The sequence below is a fragment of the Mytilus californianus genome, unplaced genomic scaffold, assembly GCF_021869535.1.
Source record: "Mytilus californianus isolate M0D057914Y unplaced genomic scaffold, xbMytCali1.0.p SCAF_16, whole genome shotgun sequence".
Taxonomy (NCBI): Eukaryota; Metazoa; Mollusca; class Bivalvia; order Mytilida; family Mytilidae; genus Mytilus; species Mytilus californianus.
The window spans coordinates 2,552,103-2,569,489 of NW_026262648.1; the positions used below are offsets into that span (position 1 = coordinate 2,552,103).

Consider the following 17,387-nt stretch of genomic DNA (forward strand, 5'->3'; position numbering starts at 1 on the left):
CGATCTGATGACTTGAGCCCTTTTCAACTGTTTTATAGATTGTTCTTATGTTGTATTGTAACACCACTTTCCCAGGTTAGGGGAGGGGTTTGGCACCAGCAAACATTTTTAACCGCGCCACATTCTGTATGTGCCTGTCCAAAGTCATGAGCTTTGCAATTGAGTGGTTGTGGTTTGTTGCTGTATATCGTATTTGTTTTTCGTTTATTGTTTTGTACATAAATCAGGCCGTTAATTTTCTCGTTTGAATTGTTTTACATTTGTCTTTTCGGGGCCTTTTATATCTTACTATGCGGTATGGGGTTTTTCTCATTGTTGAAGGCCGTACGTTGACCTATAGATGTTAACGGCTATGTCATTTGGTCTCTGTTGGAGAGTTGTCTCATTGGCATCATACCCCATATAGTAAAAAAACAAATTTTAAATAAAGATTTTTTCTAAGTTTATTAAGTTTTGTTTTGGGATTTGTAAAAACTGCCTATATATAAATCTGGTGACCATAAGGTATGAAACTTTACCCCCAGTTGTTCGTTTGTGTTATCAAATTTAAGATGAGATTGGTTTGAGTGGATGTATTTATAAACTATTAAAACACATATCTCATCATTTGAGTTTGTTTTACGCTCTTCCCTGTAGACGATGTATATATTTGAGAAAATATTGGCAGAATCTATGGCTTTCTGTATTTATAATTCATTATCAATCCAAATGTCTCGCTTGGTTGTTTCAATAAGATTTTTGATATCACATCGAACTATACTAAACTCTAATGTTGATGCTGTTCTTCACAGAAGCATTCATTTTTAGCATAGCCATGAACATTACAAGAATACACGATCTTATGCAATGCAAGAACTGTTCAGAATTTCAAAGCAGAAAAAACATTTAAAAAAACAATTGGGTGCTCTTGTATGAGAACAATGTCCATAGAATAATGAGAGAAACAGGTATAAGAAAGAAAGAAAACTAATGATATATCTTTAATTATTTGTGATCGTTATGATTATGATTGATTGGGATTTAATGTCACTTTAAACACTATTGGCTCTAGATTCTAGTGCATACAGGGGTATAACTCTTAACTCCTGTCTTATTAAAACCTTTACTGCCGTATTAAACTGTAGATTAAACACATTATCAGAGGAAATTGAATTAATTTCTGAAGCTCAAGCAGGGTTTAGAAAAGGCTTCTCAACTGTAGACAATATATACATTTTACATGCCCTTATATCATTTTATTTTTCTGCTGGAAAAAAACTGTTTTGTTCGTTTGTAGATTTTAATAATGCTTTTGACACAGTTTGGCGAATGGGACTGTGGCAAAAATTGCGGAAATCAAATATTCAGGGTAAAACTTTTAAAGTTATATATAATATGTATCAAAATATAAAAACATGTATAAGGAAAGGAGACGAAGTTTCAGCGATGTAGGAGTAAAACAGAGAGAGAATCTGTCTCCTTTCCTCTTCTCTTTATTTTTAAATGACCTTGAAAGTTTCTTGTTAGACAACCATGTCGATTGTCTACAAAAGGTTTATACAAAATGTGAAGAAGAATTGTCTTGTTTTCTTAAACTCCTAATTATTTTGTATGCAGACGATACTGTTCTACTGTCTGAAACAGAAGAAGGTCTTCAGCAGGCCTTGGTAACCCTTGAGCAATATTGTAATTTATGGAAACTTCGTATTAATACAAACAAGACAAAAATTGTAATATTTAGTAAGAGAAAATTTAAACCTAAAATTGCATTTAACATTTATGGTGAGAATATTGATGTGCAAGATTCATATTCATATCTTGGTGTTATGTTCAATTATAATGGTACTTTTTGTACTGCAAAAAAGAAATTATTGGATCAGACAAATAAAGCATTGTATGCATTATTACAGAAAACAAGAAATCTGTCAATTCCATTAGATTTGCAATTAAAATTGTTTGATTCACTTATTACTCCAATTCTTGTCTACTCAAGTGAAGTATTGGGATTTGAAAATAAACAGGGTATAGAAAAAATACACTTGCAATTTTGTAAGAGATTTCTCAATTTAAGAAACAATACTCCTAGCTATATGGTATATGGAGAACTGGGACGTTATCCAATGGAAGTTGTCATTAAATTGAGAATGGCTTTATTTTTGGAACAACCTTTTATCCAGTAGTAACAAAATATCTAGTATCTTGTATAGACTTATGTTTAAACTTCACGAGAGTAACCAAGGACATTTTAAATGGATTGCTTATGTTAAATCTATTTTCAATGAAATAGGGCTTAGTTTTATATGGAATGATCAAATGCATATGGATAACATTGTTCTCAAGTCTATTCTAAAACAGAATTTGACTGATCCATTTATTCAAAACTGGTTTTCGCAAATAAGTAGCTCATCTAGGGGAGAATTTTATGGACTTTTTAAATATGAATTTAAACTTGAACCGTATCTACTTCAATTGGCAGTATCCGATAGAATACATATGTGTAAACTGAGATGTTCATATTTAAATTTCCCATAGAGACAGGAAGATGGGCAAAGATCCCTGAACAAAATAGAATATGTCATTCGTGTAAAAATAACATCGGTAATGAATATCATTATATGTTTACTTGTACATATCCACAAATCGTGGATCTGCGCAAAAGATTTATTACAGTTTATTACAATACAAATCCATCAGAGATCAAGATGATTAGAATGTTGTCAAATTGCCATGTAAAGTTATATCGTAATATTTGCAGATATTTCAAAAACATAATCAAGTATTTATAATTATTCATTTATTAACATCTATGTAAATACTCACAAATTCACGACATTGTGTTAAATCCAAATAAAAGATATACTGAGTGTAATGTATACAACTGAAAGTGCCACGAGTGTGTTAGCACCTGTTGTCGTACATGTAATGTTTTTCATAATTGTATTATAATTACTGTATAGATATTTCGTTTATTTATGTATGTTTGTATGTTTGTATATTGACCTCTTGTACACTGTTGTGTCTGAGGATTATAAAACTTTGAATCTTGAATCTTGAATCTTGCTATTTTGTGGCTGTTAGTTTTTTACCGGTAGAAGAAGCCGGAGTGGCCGGAAAGAACCACAGACCTTCGACAGAAAAACTTATAATTATAATTATGACAATCAGCTTGTTACTTCGGTTGTACCATAAAAAAAAAAAATTAGAAAAAACAAATCCATTGGTACGACCATTTTATCTGTTAAACTGTACGTCTCATTTTTTTGGATATAAATAAGAAGATGTGGAATGAGTGCCAATGGGACAACTATCCATCCAAGTCACAATGTGTAAAAAGTAAACAATTATAGGTCAAAGTACGGCCTTCAAAACGGAGCCTTGGCTCACACCGAATACCAAGCTATAAAGGGTCCCAAAATGACTAGTGTAAAACAATTCAAACAGGAAAACCAACGGTCTAATCTATATAAAAAATGAGAAAGGAGAAACGGTTATGAACCACACCAACAAACGACAATCACTGAACAGGCTCCTGACTTAGGACAGGTGCTTAAAAATATAGCGGGTTTAAACGTTTTAACAGGCGGCAACTTTTACCCTAACCGGAATCAGTGGTGTAACATTACAACATAAAAAAATATGCATACGTAATTTACACACATATTAAATTGTCCATGTAACAGAATAATATGCTATAATAACACTAAGCAAAATAAACCAAATGCAGGCAGGGTCAATTTGATAATATAGTTTTTAATTGTTTGTTTTAAGTATAATCCGGTTCTTTTTAATTTCGGGCATTTCATAATAAGAGTTCGGGATGGATCCACAAAAAAAAATAAAAAATAAGGAGAGCGTACACTACGTCCGCCATTTATTAGATGCGAAAATTCAAAAGACCGCCGAAAAAAAATGTAATTACCTTGATATCTAGATTTATAGTTCCGACTGTTATTAATAATAAAGTGAGCACGTACTAATACTTTTTTTAATTAACTCATTTAATTTTTACTTTTTTAAACTAATAAATCGTTATCAAATTTGATTGCGTCGACTACTTTGAAGATACTGCATGAGTGTTCAACAGTGGAAGGTTTGTATAATGTATCATATACAAGAGATGTGGATTGATTGGTTGGTTGATTGATTGGTGTTTAACGCCACTTTCAGCACTATTGTGCTATTTCGTGGCGGTCATTTTTTATTGACGGAGGAAGCCGGAGTGCCTGGTAGGAAAACTGACAATCCTAGTCAATCAAGATTGGAATCGAGCGCACCTGCCACATGCGGGATTTGAACTTACAACCTCGGTGTTGACAGGCTGGTGATACAGACCACTTCTTAGACCACTCGGCTACCGAGGCCCCTTTGATGATGTGGATTGAACCATCTAACAGTGTCCAAATTACGTGGATTTAAGCAATTATAGATCACAGTACGGCTAACAATAAACAAAACCCATACCGTATACTAGTAGTCAGCTATAAAATGCCCTGACAAGACATAATATAAAACAATTTAGACAAATAAAAAACATCGGCCGGATGGATTTATGACAAAACAATAAACAAAAACAAAAAAACAAATACAACAGACAGCTCCGACGACTACCATTGAATTACAGGTTCCTGCTTGGGTCTGTACATATAGAATGTGGGGGTGTTAAACATGTGTGTGTGGGTGCTCAATGCTATCCATGACCTAGGACAGGCCTGGGTGTAACAGCGCAACATAAGAACAAACTGTAAAAATCAGTTGAGAAAGGATTGTTTTAGTTTTTGTTTTAGTTTAATAAGGTCAATATTTAGTATGTCTGAAGCTTTTTGAGATTGAGCAGGAGCGATTTTATTAATTCATTGTCTAAAAGAAATACACAACGAACATAACTGTGTTCCCGGGCCAAATAACTACGGTATTTATTAGAATTCTTAGACTGCACTACCTACTTATCATCATCACTTAAAAAACCGCGTTCATAATATAAATTCCACTGCCGCTTTTCGAAATTCACCGTTAAAATTTAGCACATTTCACAATTGTGTTAAAGGAGGCAATGCCTCTGCAGCTAGATTGTTCAACAAAACCGCACGTGATATCCACAAATATACACGTGCAATAGCAGAAAATGACAAACCTGCTCCAGATTATCTTCAGATAATACTGTTCGGTCATCAGTGAACGGAAGAACTTGTTCTCTTTCCTTTTCATATGACATTACTTGAAAAACCCAAAGCCTCATATATCTTGTAACATGAACAAAACCGAAATGTTGTATTCAATATGTAGGGCAAACTGGACGTGATTTTTTTTAAACGAACACAAGAACATCTATACCGCTTCCGCAGACCTAAAAAATTCAAAAGTTTAATTTACCAACATTTAGAAAAACACAAACACAACATTAGTTTTATAAAATTCCAACCACTTCAAACCGTCCAGAAACAACCAGGACAATCACATAAACAGTTTGAAGATTCCCGTAAACTTTGCGAACTTTCTTGGATTACTAGGTCTAAATGACAATGTCATGGACCAAGGGAACATATTTAAAACTTCCTCTATTGATATCATGACAATTGTTGATAAAAGACAACGCAATCATAGGTCTCGTGGCTTATCTATATTTAAAAAACAATGGTAGACATCAATTATTATGCAAACTGGGTCAAATACCAATTAGTAAATTGCATAATATTTATAACGAGTGTGATACAGTTTTGTTTTTAGTACAAAATATGAGTGTACTCGTATTATTACAGCCATAAATGTTCTCCTTGACAACATTTATGTACGTTTCGGCAATAAAGTTTATATACAGATTGTAGGTATTCCTATGGGTACCAATTGTGCCCCTTTAATAGCAGACTTGTTCCTGTACTGTTATGAATCACAGTTTATGGCCAAACTCAGTAAATACCCGTCTTATTTCTATTTGATTGATAAATTCAACAACACTTACCGTTATCTTGATGATATTTTTTCGTTAAATAATGAAGAATTCTGTAAAAATACTGCCGAAATTTACCCACAGAAATTTAAATTACCTTAAATAAATCAAATATTAACAGCAATAAGTGTCCTTTCCTAGATTTAGACATTTCTGTTTTACACCAGAAACTATACACAAACATTTACAAAATGGATGATTTTTCTTTCCCTATGTTTATGTCCTTTTTTGGACGGTGATGTTCCTCTTGCACCATCGTTCGTTATGCCCGTGTCTGTAGTGACGTTTTGGATTTCAATGAGCGTAGTCTATGTATTACTGGTAAATCATTAAGTCAGGGATTTCGTTACCACAAATTACTAAAAACCTTTACTAAATTCTCCCATAGATACACAGATTTGGTTTGCAAGTTTGGCTGTACCTGTAGAAAACTTACTTCAAACGGAATAGCACATCCTAAATTTTACGGTGCTGTTGTTAACCGAGCCCGGAAATTTAGATACGATCTGGGTAAACTTATAAATCCTTGAATTAAACTTTTTTCTGAAAGGTTTCCTATTCAACACTGTAATTAAATCTTTGAATATTTTTTTTTTGGTATAAATATTGATTTTGTTATCAGTAAATTAAAACCATACTAAATATTACACATATGTACTTTCACGTTACTACAATCTGTCTTTACCTATATGTTGGCATTGCACAATGTCATGTTTTTCTTTGGCTGTTAATGACGTTTTTACACTAAATCCATTGGATGTTTGATGTATACTGTTGATATTTAAGTCTTAGATACATGATTTTTTATTAGTTGTTATTGGCTTTGAACTAGCTGTCAGTAACTGCGAGTACTCTCAGATCTGTATTTAGTGTCTTTTTTGTTGTTAGGGATGAGGGATGGATATATACCCTGCCGTGTCCTGTCTGTGTTTATGTTTGATGTTTTTCTTTGTATCGATCTAATGAGTTAAGCCTTTTTAAACTGATTTTTATGGTTTGTTCTTATGTTGTGCTGTTACACCACTGTCCCAGATTAGTTGTAAGTTTGAGCGCTCAAAAATATGTTTAACCCGGCCACATTCTTTATGTGCCTGTCCCAAGTCAGTAGCCTGTAGTTCAGTGGTTATCCGTGGGTGACGTCTGTTATATTGTTTTTCGTAAATTGTTTTGTTATAAATTCTCAATTGAATTGTTTCATATTTTTCATGTTAGGGCCTTTTATAGCTGCGACTATACGGTATGGGTATTTCTCATAGTTGAAGGCCGTACGGTTGCCTATAATTGCTTACTTCCACTTTATTTGAACTTTGGTGGATAGTTGTCTCGTTGACAATCATACCACATCTTCTTATTTTTATATAGCTCCGCATGTATTCAGGTATTTATACATCAGTGGCTTTTAAATTTTTTGGGTTTCAGCATTCCTGATGAAACTAATTCCAGAAAAGCGCTTTGGACGTACCTAAATTATCAAGTGTTATTTTCACATTAAACACGAGGCAACAGGTTATCAATTTGACGACATAAATATTGACTTGTTGAATACTCACTCTGCTTTTAACATTGTTTAACAAAAGACAGAGACAATAATTTCTTAAAATATTTTATATTTATGTTTTCAAACAACAAGTTGCGTCATCTGGTTAATTCTGAAAAAGAAGAAAAGAGAATGTAATAGTCATCAATGTGAAGGTAAGTAGACTGGTTTTCGTCAAATTCAATTTCTTTATTCCATTTGAAATAGACTCAACTTTGCATATTCAATGACAGAATACCAAATGTAAAAGATACGACACTTGGTCGACGTGATTTTGTTAAATATAAAAAAGAACCAGAATGACGTTAAGCCCTAAACCAAAATTATGTTGGAAACTCTGCATTCCTTTTCAAAAACAAATAAAATCAATTTAGTAATAGTTGTCCTTCGATACAAAAGGGTAAGGTTCATTGGTCAACCAAATCGACCCAATACATGCAAAAGTTAATAAATAAGGTTTTGAAAGCCTTATAACCTCCTCGGTGGTTTCGTGGTAGCGTGTTCGCCTCGAGTGTGGAAGGTCGGTGGTTCGAAGCCTGGCCGGGTCAACCCAAAGACTTTAAAATTTGTATTTGCTGCTTCTCCGTTAAGCACACGACATTAAGGAGTAAGAGCAAAGACGTTTTAAGCTCGGATTCGGCATAATGTGTCCAGGTAGGGAGCCATGTCTTACTGCGGACTGTTACCTTGTAAACTAGCACGTTTAAAAACCCGCTCAGCGTGTTGAAATAGTACAAAGCAGGGTTATAATGGTTTACTTTTATAAATTGTAACTTGGATGGAGAGTTGTCTCCTTGGCACTCATACCACATCTTCCTATATCTATTAATATTCTTATTACATAATCATGTTCTCGTCCTGAACATGCATTTAATTTTCCGCTGGACGTTAGGCAGTCATCCATCATCATCATCATCATCATCGGCATCATCTTTTAAGCCTATTATTGATTTGTTTACATATCGTTTTATTATAAATTGTGTATCAAGTTCATTTATTTTGCTTCGAAAATAAACAAAATTCTAATATACAGCTCAGTTTTCGACCATCAAGAAATCTTATTCAGCCAAACTTTGCATGTTTATCCAAATTTATCTGTTTTCCTTGACCTACGTCGTTCTTAATATGAATAAAATATTCACCGTTGGAAGTTAAGCTCTATCAAAGTAATCTTCACCAAAGGAATATATTTAGTGTATGTCTTTAAACTGAATATCAACATTCTATCCGCTATTGATTACAAACATCTGATGCCTAAATTCTTTAGAGTTCATTATGACTACAATACTGACATGTTGATTTGCTGTTCTTTTGTGGGTTTAATGTGTTAAAAAGGCTGTAATTTTAGGCTTTTTTTGTCATCCCGGTCCTTTTATAAATTACAGATACGGTATGGATTTGCGATCTTTTGAAGGCCGCATGTTTACATGGTACCTGTATTTGTTCACATATTTGTCCTTAAAAAGGGTAGTTGACTTTGTCGCATTGTCGACTATATGTCATCTCCACATTTGTTTTGTCATCAGGTGCACAGGTACTTGATTTCTATTTTTTTACTACAAACAATCCACTTATAACTTACCATTTAATCATGACCATGATGCCAATCAAATTGACATGTGCAATGTGCGTCGACACAGTGGGCTGAATGATATTTATCACAGTTCAGATTTCCACATTGTGATTTATCAGTACAGTCTAGTTCTGTAAATTAAACAAATTACATTTTATAGTTTGCTTAAAATTCGCCTAAGGATCGAGTAAGCATTATACTACCATTTTAGCACGTTTTCACATTGTGTAGGTTTTTGTAAAATTTCGACTCCGAATTTTTTATTTTTCATTATCTAAATTTGAAATTTAATAATTATACCAGTTCAAATCGAACAGTGTTATGCATTGATGATGTATGTCTACGCAGACTCTGTTGTAATAACATAACTTTCGTCCCCTATGAAATTTTAGAGTTGCAACAGTCGCACATTACTATTCTTTTGGGATGCATATATCTATGCAGTCTCTGTTGTATATACTTTACCTACTTTGAAATTTTAGAATTATACAAGCTTGGTTCGGTTTTTAATTTGTATTTACTTTCAAGATTGTTTTTAGTAATATCAATAAATAAATTGATATGATTCATTTTACATTATACCGATGAAGGATACCTTTTATCCGAAATATTTATTGGTACTAGTATTTACTGATTCCTCTTTTTAACATTGGTGTTGTTTTGTACACTTTTTAAGGCGTATATATTATTTTTCTATTGTGTACAGTATCGATTTGTTTTTCATAACGATTCAGCGCCCTCGTAAGATGCAAGGGTTCGAATCCCGCTGAGGGAAGAACAAACATTTGCGTTAGCAAATTTGCCGATCTAACATTGTTGGGCTAAATTTGAGACGAAGTATCTATATATATATATATATATAAAGTGCCTAGAAAATCAACCTAGCAATGTTAGAGTAGATCTGATTCTTTACTTCCTCCGCGAGCGGGGCTGGAACCTGTACTTTTCACTTCTCACTTCTACGACAACACCGCCTAGTATTGTGCAGACGCCTTATCTTCTCCTGTAACTATTTACCCGTAGAATGAATGCGTGCAAGTGTAATAAAAAGCTCTGCCATTATATGTTAGTGTAATACATCGGAGGAATGAGAATGGTAAATTAAAAATAAAACTGACGTTTTTCATTTCATTTTATCCTCGGGCAAATACAATATTGTTTGTAGAAGATAGAATATTTTTTAGAACCTCGTTGGACTGTGATACGATGAGTGTTCTAATATCTATTATAATATTCATACTTTTAGGATTGTTTTGATAACAATTATATGTAAACAATATTTTCGAATAATACAACACTAACAAACATTTAATTAGGATTTTTAAATGACATTTATCCAGAACAAATGTCCAGAGTAAATCACGGAAATCAGAATAAAAGTTCAATATAAGTTTACACTCAAAATTATTATTATTATTTTTTAAATGAGTTGGAAAAACATGAAAGTTCAACGATTATTTATAAAGTATTCATAAGTCACATCACGAGCAAAATTAAAGATTTAAAGTCATTTGATATTTCAAATTTAAAAAAAAAGTGGAATATGTTTTATATACTGTATGGAGGTTTATTTCTGCAGTTATGACACAGTTTGATTAACAAAAAGAAAAGCTTGGAAAATACAAACAAAAATTATGCATCGATCTATTGCATGTCTGATCTCACTTATTTTTCGCATGCTCCATGATTCTGTGTTGATTGTTTATTAAGGATTCAGAATGCTGATGTTCAGTAAAGATCGGCAATAAAACACAAAAGTTAATTAGCAGGTAAAATTTTCACGGAATCAAATATTTTTTGTCGATGATATGTTATGGATTCTTAATAAATGTAAAAAACATAAACATGCATTGGTTCAATAATTTTCTTACCTTTATAATTTCAAGACACTCGTTTCATCTGACTTTAATATATTAATATACTTCAAAACTTCGAAGATGACTAACTTAAAAGTACAATATTTGACAGTATTAAATCGCCCAATGACAGGAAATTCTCGACTTGGTCCAATCTTTTAGATCAGGAATTAAAAAACAAATACAATAATCTTACCGTGATCTCCATGACATTCACATTTATGATTGATGCAAGCCACGTGTTGTCCAGCAGAACATGTAACAGTACATTCACTTGCCACATTACAGCATGTAATGCATCCTAAAACAATATTAATCACAAGATTATAAAGTTTGAAAAAGACAGCTTCAAATTTTATTGGACCATCAAAATATCAGTAATCAACACATTCCAGAGTGCTATGTAAAATATCCCTTCGCAGCTAAAATGAAAGGATTACTTTCATTTTGTAATATAAGGTACTAGCGAAAAATGTATCGTTATTCGTTTCAAAGTTAGTTAAAGTATTATAAAGTATAGTAGTTATTAATATATTCCATTTTACAGTTGTTTTATTTCTTTCTATGATCTGATGTTTCTGTATTTTGTATATGTTTACCTCTTGTTTCACATGGGTATGTGACGGAGTTTTTTTGAATAAAACATTATTTATGGCAAGCCGTTCTCGTCAAAACTATGTTTAAACCATTTTTCGAATAATTTACACACTGAGAATTAAAAAAAAAACACACTGACTTAAAAAACCTAAAAGCACACACTGAGATTTTATAAAGACGCACTGAGATTACTAAAAATGAAAAAACACACAATGAGAATTGAAAATTACACACCGAGAATTGAAAATTACACACGGAGATTTCAAAAAGACACACTGAGATGAAATAAACTGAAGAAAAACACTCTGAGAATTTGTAATTTCACACTGAGAATTTAAAATTACACACTGAGGTTTGTGTTCACTTTTTATGCGCACTTATCTAATTAGCATACTTAATCTGGATCTATTACAAGCTTTAATCAACTAGGGGACAGAACTCATTAGTCCTTCAATTTGGCGCCAAATGTTTTATAAAAACATTGGAAATACAACGTATAGAAAAACTACGTTATTAATTAAAGACCAAGAACAAGCAAAATACCCACTTACTCTCATTACAAAATATAACCAAATGGTGAAAAACTTTATTAAAATTATAAGAAAACATTAGAACAATCTGCAAAATGACAAACAATATGCAGTGAAATGTTTACCCAAGTGCCTATTATAGCATATACACGTAACAAAAATATAAAAGATTACCTTGAGAAATCAGGGTAACAGTTGAAAGACTTTTGAAAAGGGGCCCATGCTTAAACAGTTTTAAGCAAAAAATCCTAATACACTGTTAGTAATGATCTGAATTATAGGCAACAAACTTATGAATATGAGTTGGCAAAAAACGATGTTAATTCATGAAATTTATTACAAATGCTGGTTGAAGGAACCGCATTTCATTATAATGACGAGAGTTCGGGAGACCAAGATATTTATCTGTTGAATTATTCATCTCATGAATATTCATTTGTAATGTGCATATTAATCTCAGTGTGTATGTTTGAAATCTCAGTGTGTAATTAACAATTCTCAGTGTGTGTTTTTCAATTTATTTCATCTCGGTGTGTCTTTTTAAAAATCTCAGTGTGTAATTCTAAATTCTCAGTGTGTGTTTTTCATTTTTTTTAAATCTCAGTGTGTAATTTCGATTTCTCAGTGTGTTATTTTAGGTTTTTAAATCTCAGTGTGGTTTTTTTAATTCTCAGTGTGTAATTTTTTCGAAAAAAGGGTTTAAACATAGTTTTGACGAGAACGGCTTGCCATAATTATTGTATTAAAAGTGTTGTACAATTAAAGAGGTTTATGTAGCTATAACCAACACGATACTTTTTACTCTCCACAATATTTAGTAGTGGAGGCGGAATAACACTAACTCCATGAAGTAGTGGTAGCAGATTAACACTCCATGCAGTAGTGGTAGCGGATTAACACGCCATGAAGTAGTGGTGGCGGAATAACACTGCATGAAGTGGTGGCGGAATAACACTCCATGAAGTAGTGGTGGCGGAATAACACCCCATGAAATAATGGTATCGGGATAACACTCCACGAAGTAGTCGTGGCTGAATAACACTCCATGAAGTAGTGGTAACGGAATGACACTCCATGAAGAAGTGGTACCGGAATAACACTTCATGAAGTAGTGGTAGCGGATTAACAATCCATGAAGTAGTGGTACCGGAATAAATCTCCATGGAGTGGTGAAGGTGGAAGATACTTTAAAAGCAGAGGCAAGTCCAAAGGTATTTACGTAAAGGACAGAGTTGAATCATCGTTAAAGGGGTATTTACTGTCAAGTTCATGTTTGACCCAAATTCTCATATATGATTTATAAAATACTAAAACGTATATTCAAATTACAAAAAGTCCAAAAGACATAATTAACAATGTACTAACTCCTAATAATGTATCAGCTTTTCATGTGTATTTTAGACTAGACACCATCTAATTATTCATCGAGATGACCTCCGAAGACTGTCGACGGTCATATAACCAAAAATCATGTTATAGACTAAAAATGTATGTATATCATCGTTTAACCTATATACAAATAATATTTTTCGGGCCGGATTAGTCAAAAACATGGTTATTCATGGTGTCTCCATTTGTTTCACTTTTCTTTTCTTTTTAATGAAAGAACCACAAGCCGAACACATATCCACTAAAGGCCAAACTAATTTAAAAGGTTGCATAGATACAGATTTAAATGAGGTCGAATTATTTACTTGCAAGTCAATAATACATCAGCGATTATTTTTGACGAAATAGGACCAAACTGACTGCTAATAGCTAAATATTATTTTTATATCATTTGTATATTCAACTTTTATAAATGTTTGAAACACAAAAATTTCTATTTTATTTTTTTCTTATTCTTAGCTAATCCCCTTTAAACACCGAAGGAAAACAAAAATTTAATACTTAAAATTCCAATAAAATGCATCAAAGTTTATGTCCATATAAAAAAGCAAATATCTGGAAGAACTATAAACCATTGATGAAATGTAAACTCGAAGTCATAATCATATACGGTTCATTTGCTTGAATACAATAGATTACCCCCCTAACCACACACAAAAAATACTTAAATACGACCCAGCTACCCAAGGCACAATTTTTTTTAGTTTTCATTTATACATACTTATGTCATCTAAAGAAAACGTTGCATCAACACAATATATTTGCTCAAAGCTCAATATTTGATTGCTCCTGTATTATTTGAAAGGGAATGGGAGGTAAATTTAGGAGATGATAATCTTATGGTACACATTGAGGCCATTGCATTTGATCTGTTTTCTTTGGACTAACTTCTACTCGGAGCAAAAGTTATCAGAAAATATTAGACACAGTTCAGATATCATTATTGACACAAAAACGTAATTCTAACTTTGAAACAAATATTATGAGAATAATGTTATTTTGTATTTTACTTTCTTTGTACTAATTCATTCAACGCAAGTGTATGTTTTAGCACTCACCAATTATGCATGCAATTAATCCTAAACACAAAGTTAGTTTCATTTTGTGTTGTGCAGACAGACCAGTGGTATAAAATTTGTGTCTCTCGACATTTTATCTCCTTATCATTTGGTATAAGACGTGCTCTTTTCAGCTGGCCATTTCACAGAGACAATTCATGTTCTATATAATCACGATAGTCAAATGAAATGAAAATAACACTTGGTTAATTTCGTGTGTCCGAAGCTCTTTTCTAGATTTATCTTCATCAGGAACGTTCAAACCCAAACATTTGAAAGCCAAAGATCATAAGATCAATACACATAAAGAGATAATGATTTATGTAGTGTTCTATTCACTAAGGTTAAAAAAAAAATTTTTTCAATTGTCACACAAGTTGAAATGAAATACTCAGTTTGTATAAATAAAGGCAATATTAGTATTACGCTGTTCAATATTCATAAATCGATTTAACTGAAACAAATCCGGGTCACAAACCAAAACCGAGGGAAACACATCAACTATAAGAGGAAAACAACGGAACAACAGAAACACTGAACTGCTACAAAAACAAACGCCAACATACATAGAAACGGACTATTTGATAACAACTGCCATATTCCTGACTTGGTACAGGACATTTTAAGAAAAAATGGTGGGTTGAACCTGCTTTTATGGCTAGCCAAAGCCATTACATGCCCATTATTAGATGAAACAGAAAATGTTCTAGTCTTAAAATTATACTGGCTTAATATACTCAATATTGGGTAGTTAAAATTTGAATTAACTGTGGTAGATATATTTGAAACAATCGTGGATAATTAGGTCTTTCCACTTTTCTGTGGAAAGACCTATTGGTTTTCTTCTGATTATTAGGTCTTTCCACTTTTCTGTGGAAAGACCTATTGGTTTTCTTCTGATTATTATTATTATTAGGTCTTTCCACTTTTCTGTGGAAAGACCTATTGTATTTGTTCTGATTATTAGGTCTTTCCACTTTTCTGTGGAAAGACCTATTGGTTTTCTTCTGATTATTAGGTCTTTCCACTTTTCTGTGGAAAGACCTATTGGTTTTCTTCTGATTATTAGGTCTTTCCACTTTTCTGTGGAAAGACCTATTGTATTTGTTCTGATTATTAGGTCTTTCCACTTTTCTGTGGAAAGACCTATTGTATTTGTTCTGATTATTAGGTCTTTCCACTTTTCTGTGGAAAGACCTATTGTATTTGTTCTGATTATTATTATTATTATTTTTTTTTTCCGCCAACTTTTGAAATTTTTGTTTCGCAATATGTCGCTTAGATATTTCTCATATTGTATCGTATAGTTTATGCGCTTTTAAATTTCACCCTGCTAAGCCGAACAATTATCTTTGTAAGAGTTATCTCCCTATTCACTGTTTATCAAGTGTGTGCATCTCCTTCGTAACAAAAAAAGATATCGACAAAATTCTTTTTCTAAATTGTTCGTTACATCCTCAGGAATTTTTGCCTAATTTGGATCGAAGCGATCCAGTGAGATCTTAAAGGAGTTATCTGCCTTTACCAAATTGATTTGTCGTTATGTTTTTGTAACACGTAAACCGTAAGCCGTATAAAAAAAATTTGACCAAAACTCCAGACATATATATTCGAGGGTCACGTGACTTCACAACACCATCTCGCGCCCGGACCTAAATTTAGAATAAAACATTCCATATCCAAATAAGGAAAATAAAACTTCCAAGATAAAATTTACTCCGTTTTCCTACAAATTCAATCAAAATGCATACACAACAAATAGATGAAAAATGGAAGTCCGAGGTAACATAGAAACTAGAGAAAATTTATAAACGAATGATGCTAGGATCAATTTTTATGAGGACATCTCAGGCGTCCGTTTGGCTGTGTGGGATGTACAAGGTACGCAGTCACGTTCGGTTAGAATAGGCGTTATTTAAGTTAGCTGCGTCGCACAGAAAAAGTGCCATGCATGCAATCAATCAATCAACCAATCAATCAATCAATCAATCGATCGATCGACCGACCGACCGACCAACCAACCAACCAACCAACCAACCAAAAAACCAATTTATCATGTTTCGGAGGGGAAAGACCGTTTAACAATTGTTTTTAAAACAATTGATTTATATTGTAAATGTGCACTTTTAACCATTCTAATTTACCATATATATCATAAAATGTCTCACTGGCACACACCCACCTCTTTTCTTTCATCTTCTCTCCATTTATTAGGTCTTTCCACTTTTCTGTGGAAAGACCTATTGTATTTGTTCTGATTATTATTATTAGGTCTTTCCACTTTTCTGTGGAAAGACCTATTGTATTTGTTCTGATTATTATTATTATTATTATTTTTTTTTTTTCTTCCGCCAAATTTTGTTCTTGCGTTAAATGTTTGTTTCGCAATATGTCGCTTAGATATTTCTCATATTGTATCGTATAGTTTATGCGCTTTTAAATTTCACCCTGCTTAGCCGAACCATTTTCTTTGCAAGAGTGATCTCCCTATTCACTGTTTATCATGTGTGTGCATATCCTTCGTAACAAAAAAAGATATTGACAAAATTCTTTTTCTAAATTGTTTGTTACATCCTCAGGAATTTTTGCCTAATTTGGATCGAAGCGATCCAGTGAGATCTTAAAGGAGTTATCTGCCTTTACCAAATAAATTTGTCGTTATGTTTTTGTTACTCATAAACTGTAAGCCGTATAAACCTATAGTCTTTTTATTTGAGGTCCTTGGATCCTTACTTCGAAAATGAGTTCAAGGTCAAAGGTCAAGGTCATGTTCTGAATTTTGTCTTTTGCTTGTTTTTGCATTTTCTCCGATATTTTTAATGTTATATATTAAAGAACAAGTGCAAAATGTTTGTTATATTGTGATGAAGATATGATACATTTGGTCTGAGACAATCCAGCGACATCTTATTGGAGTTACTGCC

General features: G+C 32.7%; 1 long non-coding RNA gene across 1 annotated transcript; it reads right to left on the reverse strand.

Moving 5' to 3' along the window:
* Positions 1–7,513: 7,513 nt before the first annotated feature.
* On the reverse strand, positions 7,514–14,608 carry LOC127726124 (uncharacterized). The gene is made up of 4 exons (XR_007993351.1): positions 14,464–14,608; positions 11,086–11,190; positions 9,043–9,164; positions 7,514–7,572 (listed from the first exon to the last, which is right to left on the reverse strand). It is a non-coding gene; the product is annotated as an uncharacterized LOC127726124 (long non-coding RNA).
* Positions 14,609–17,387: the final 2,779 nt, after the last annotated feature.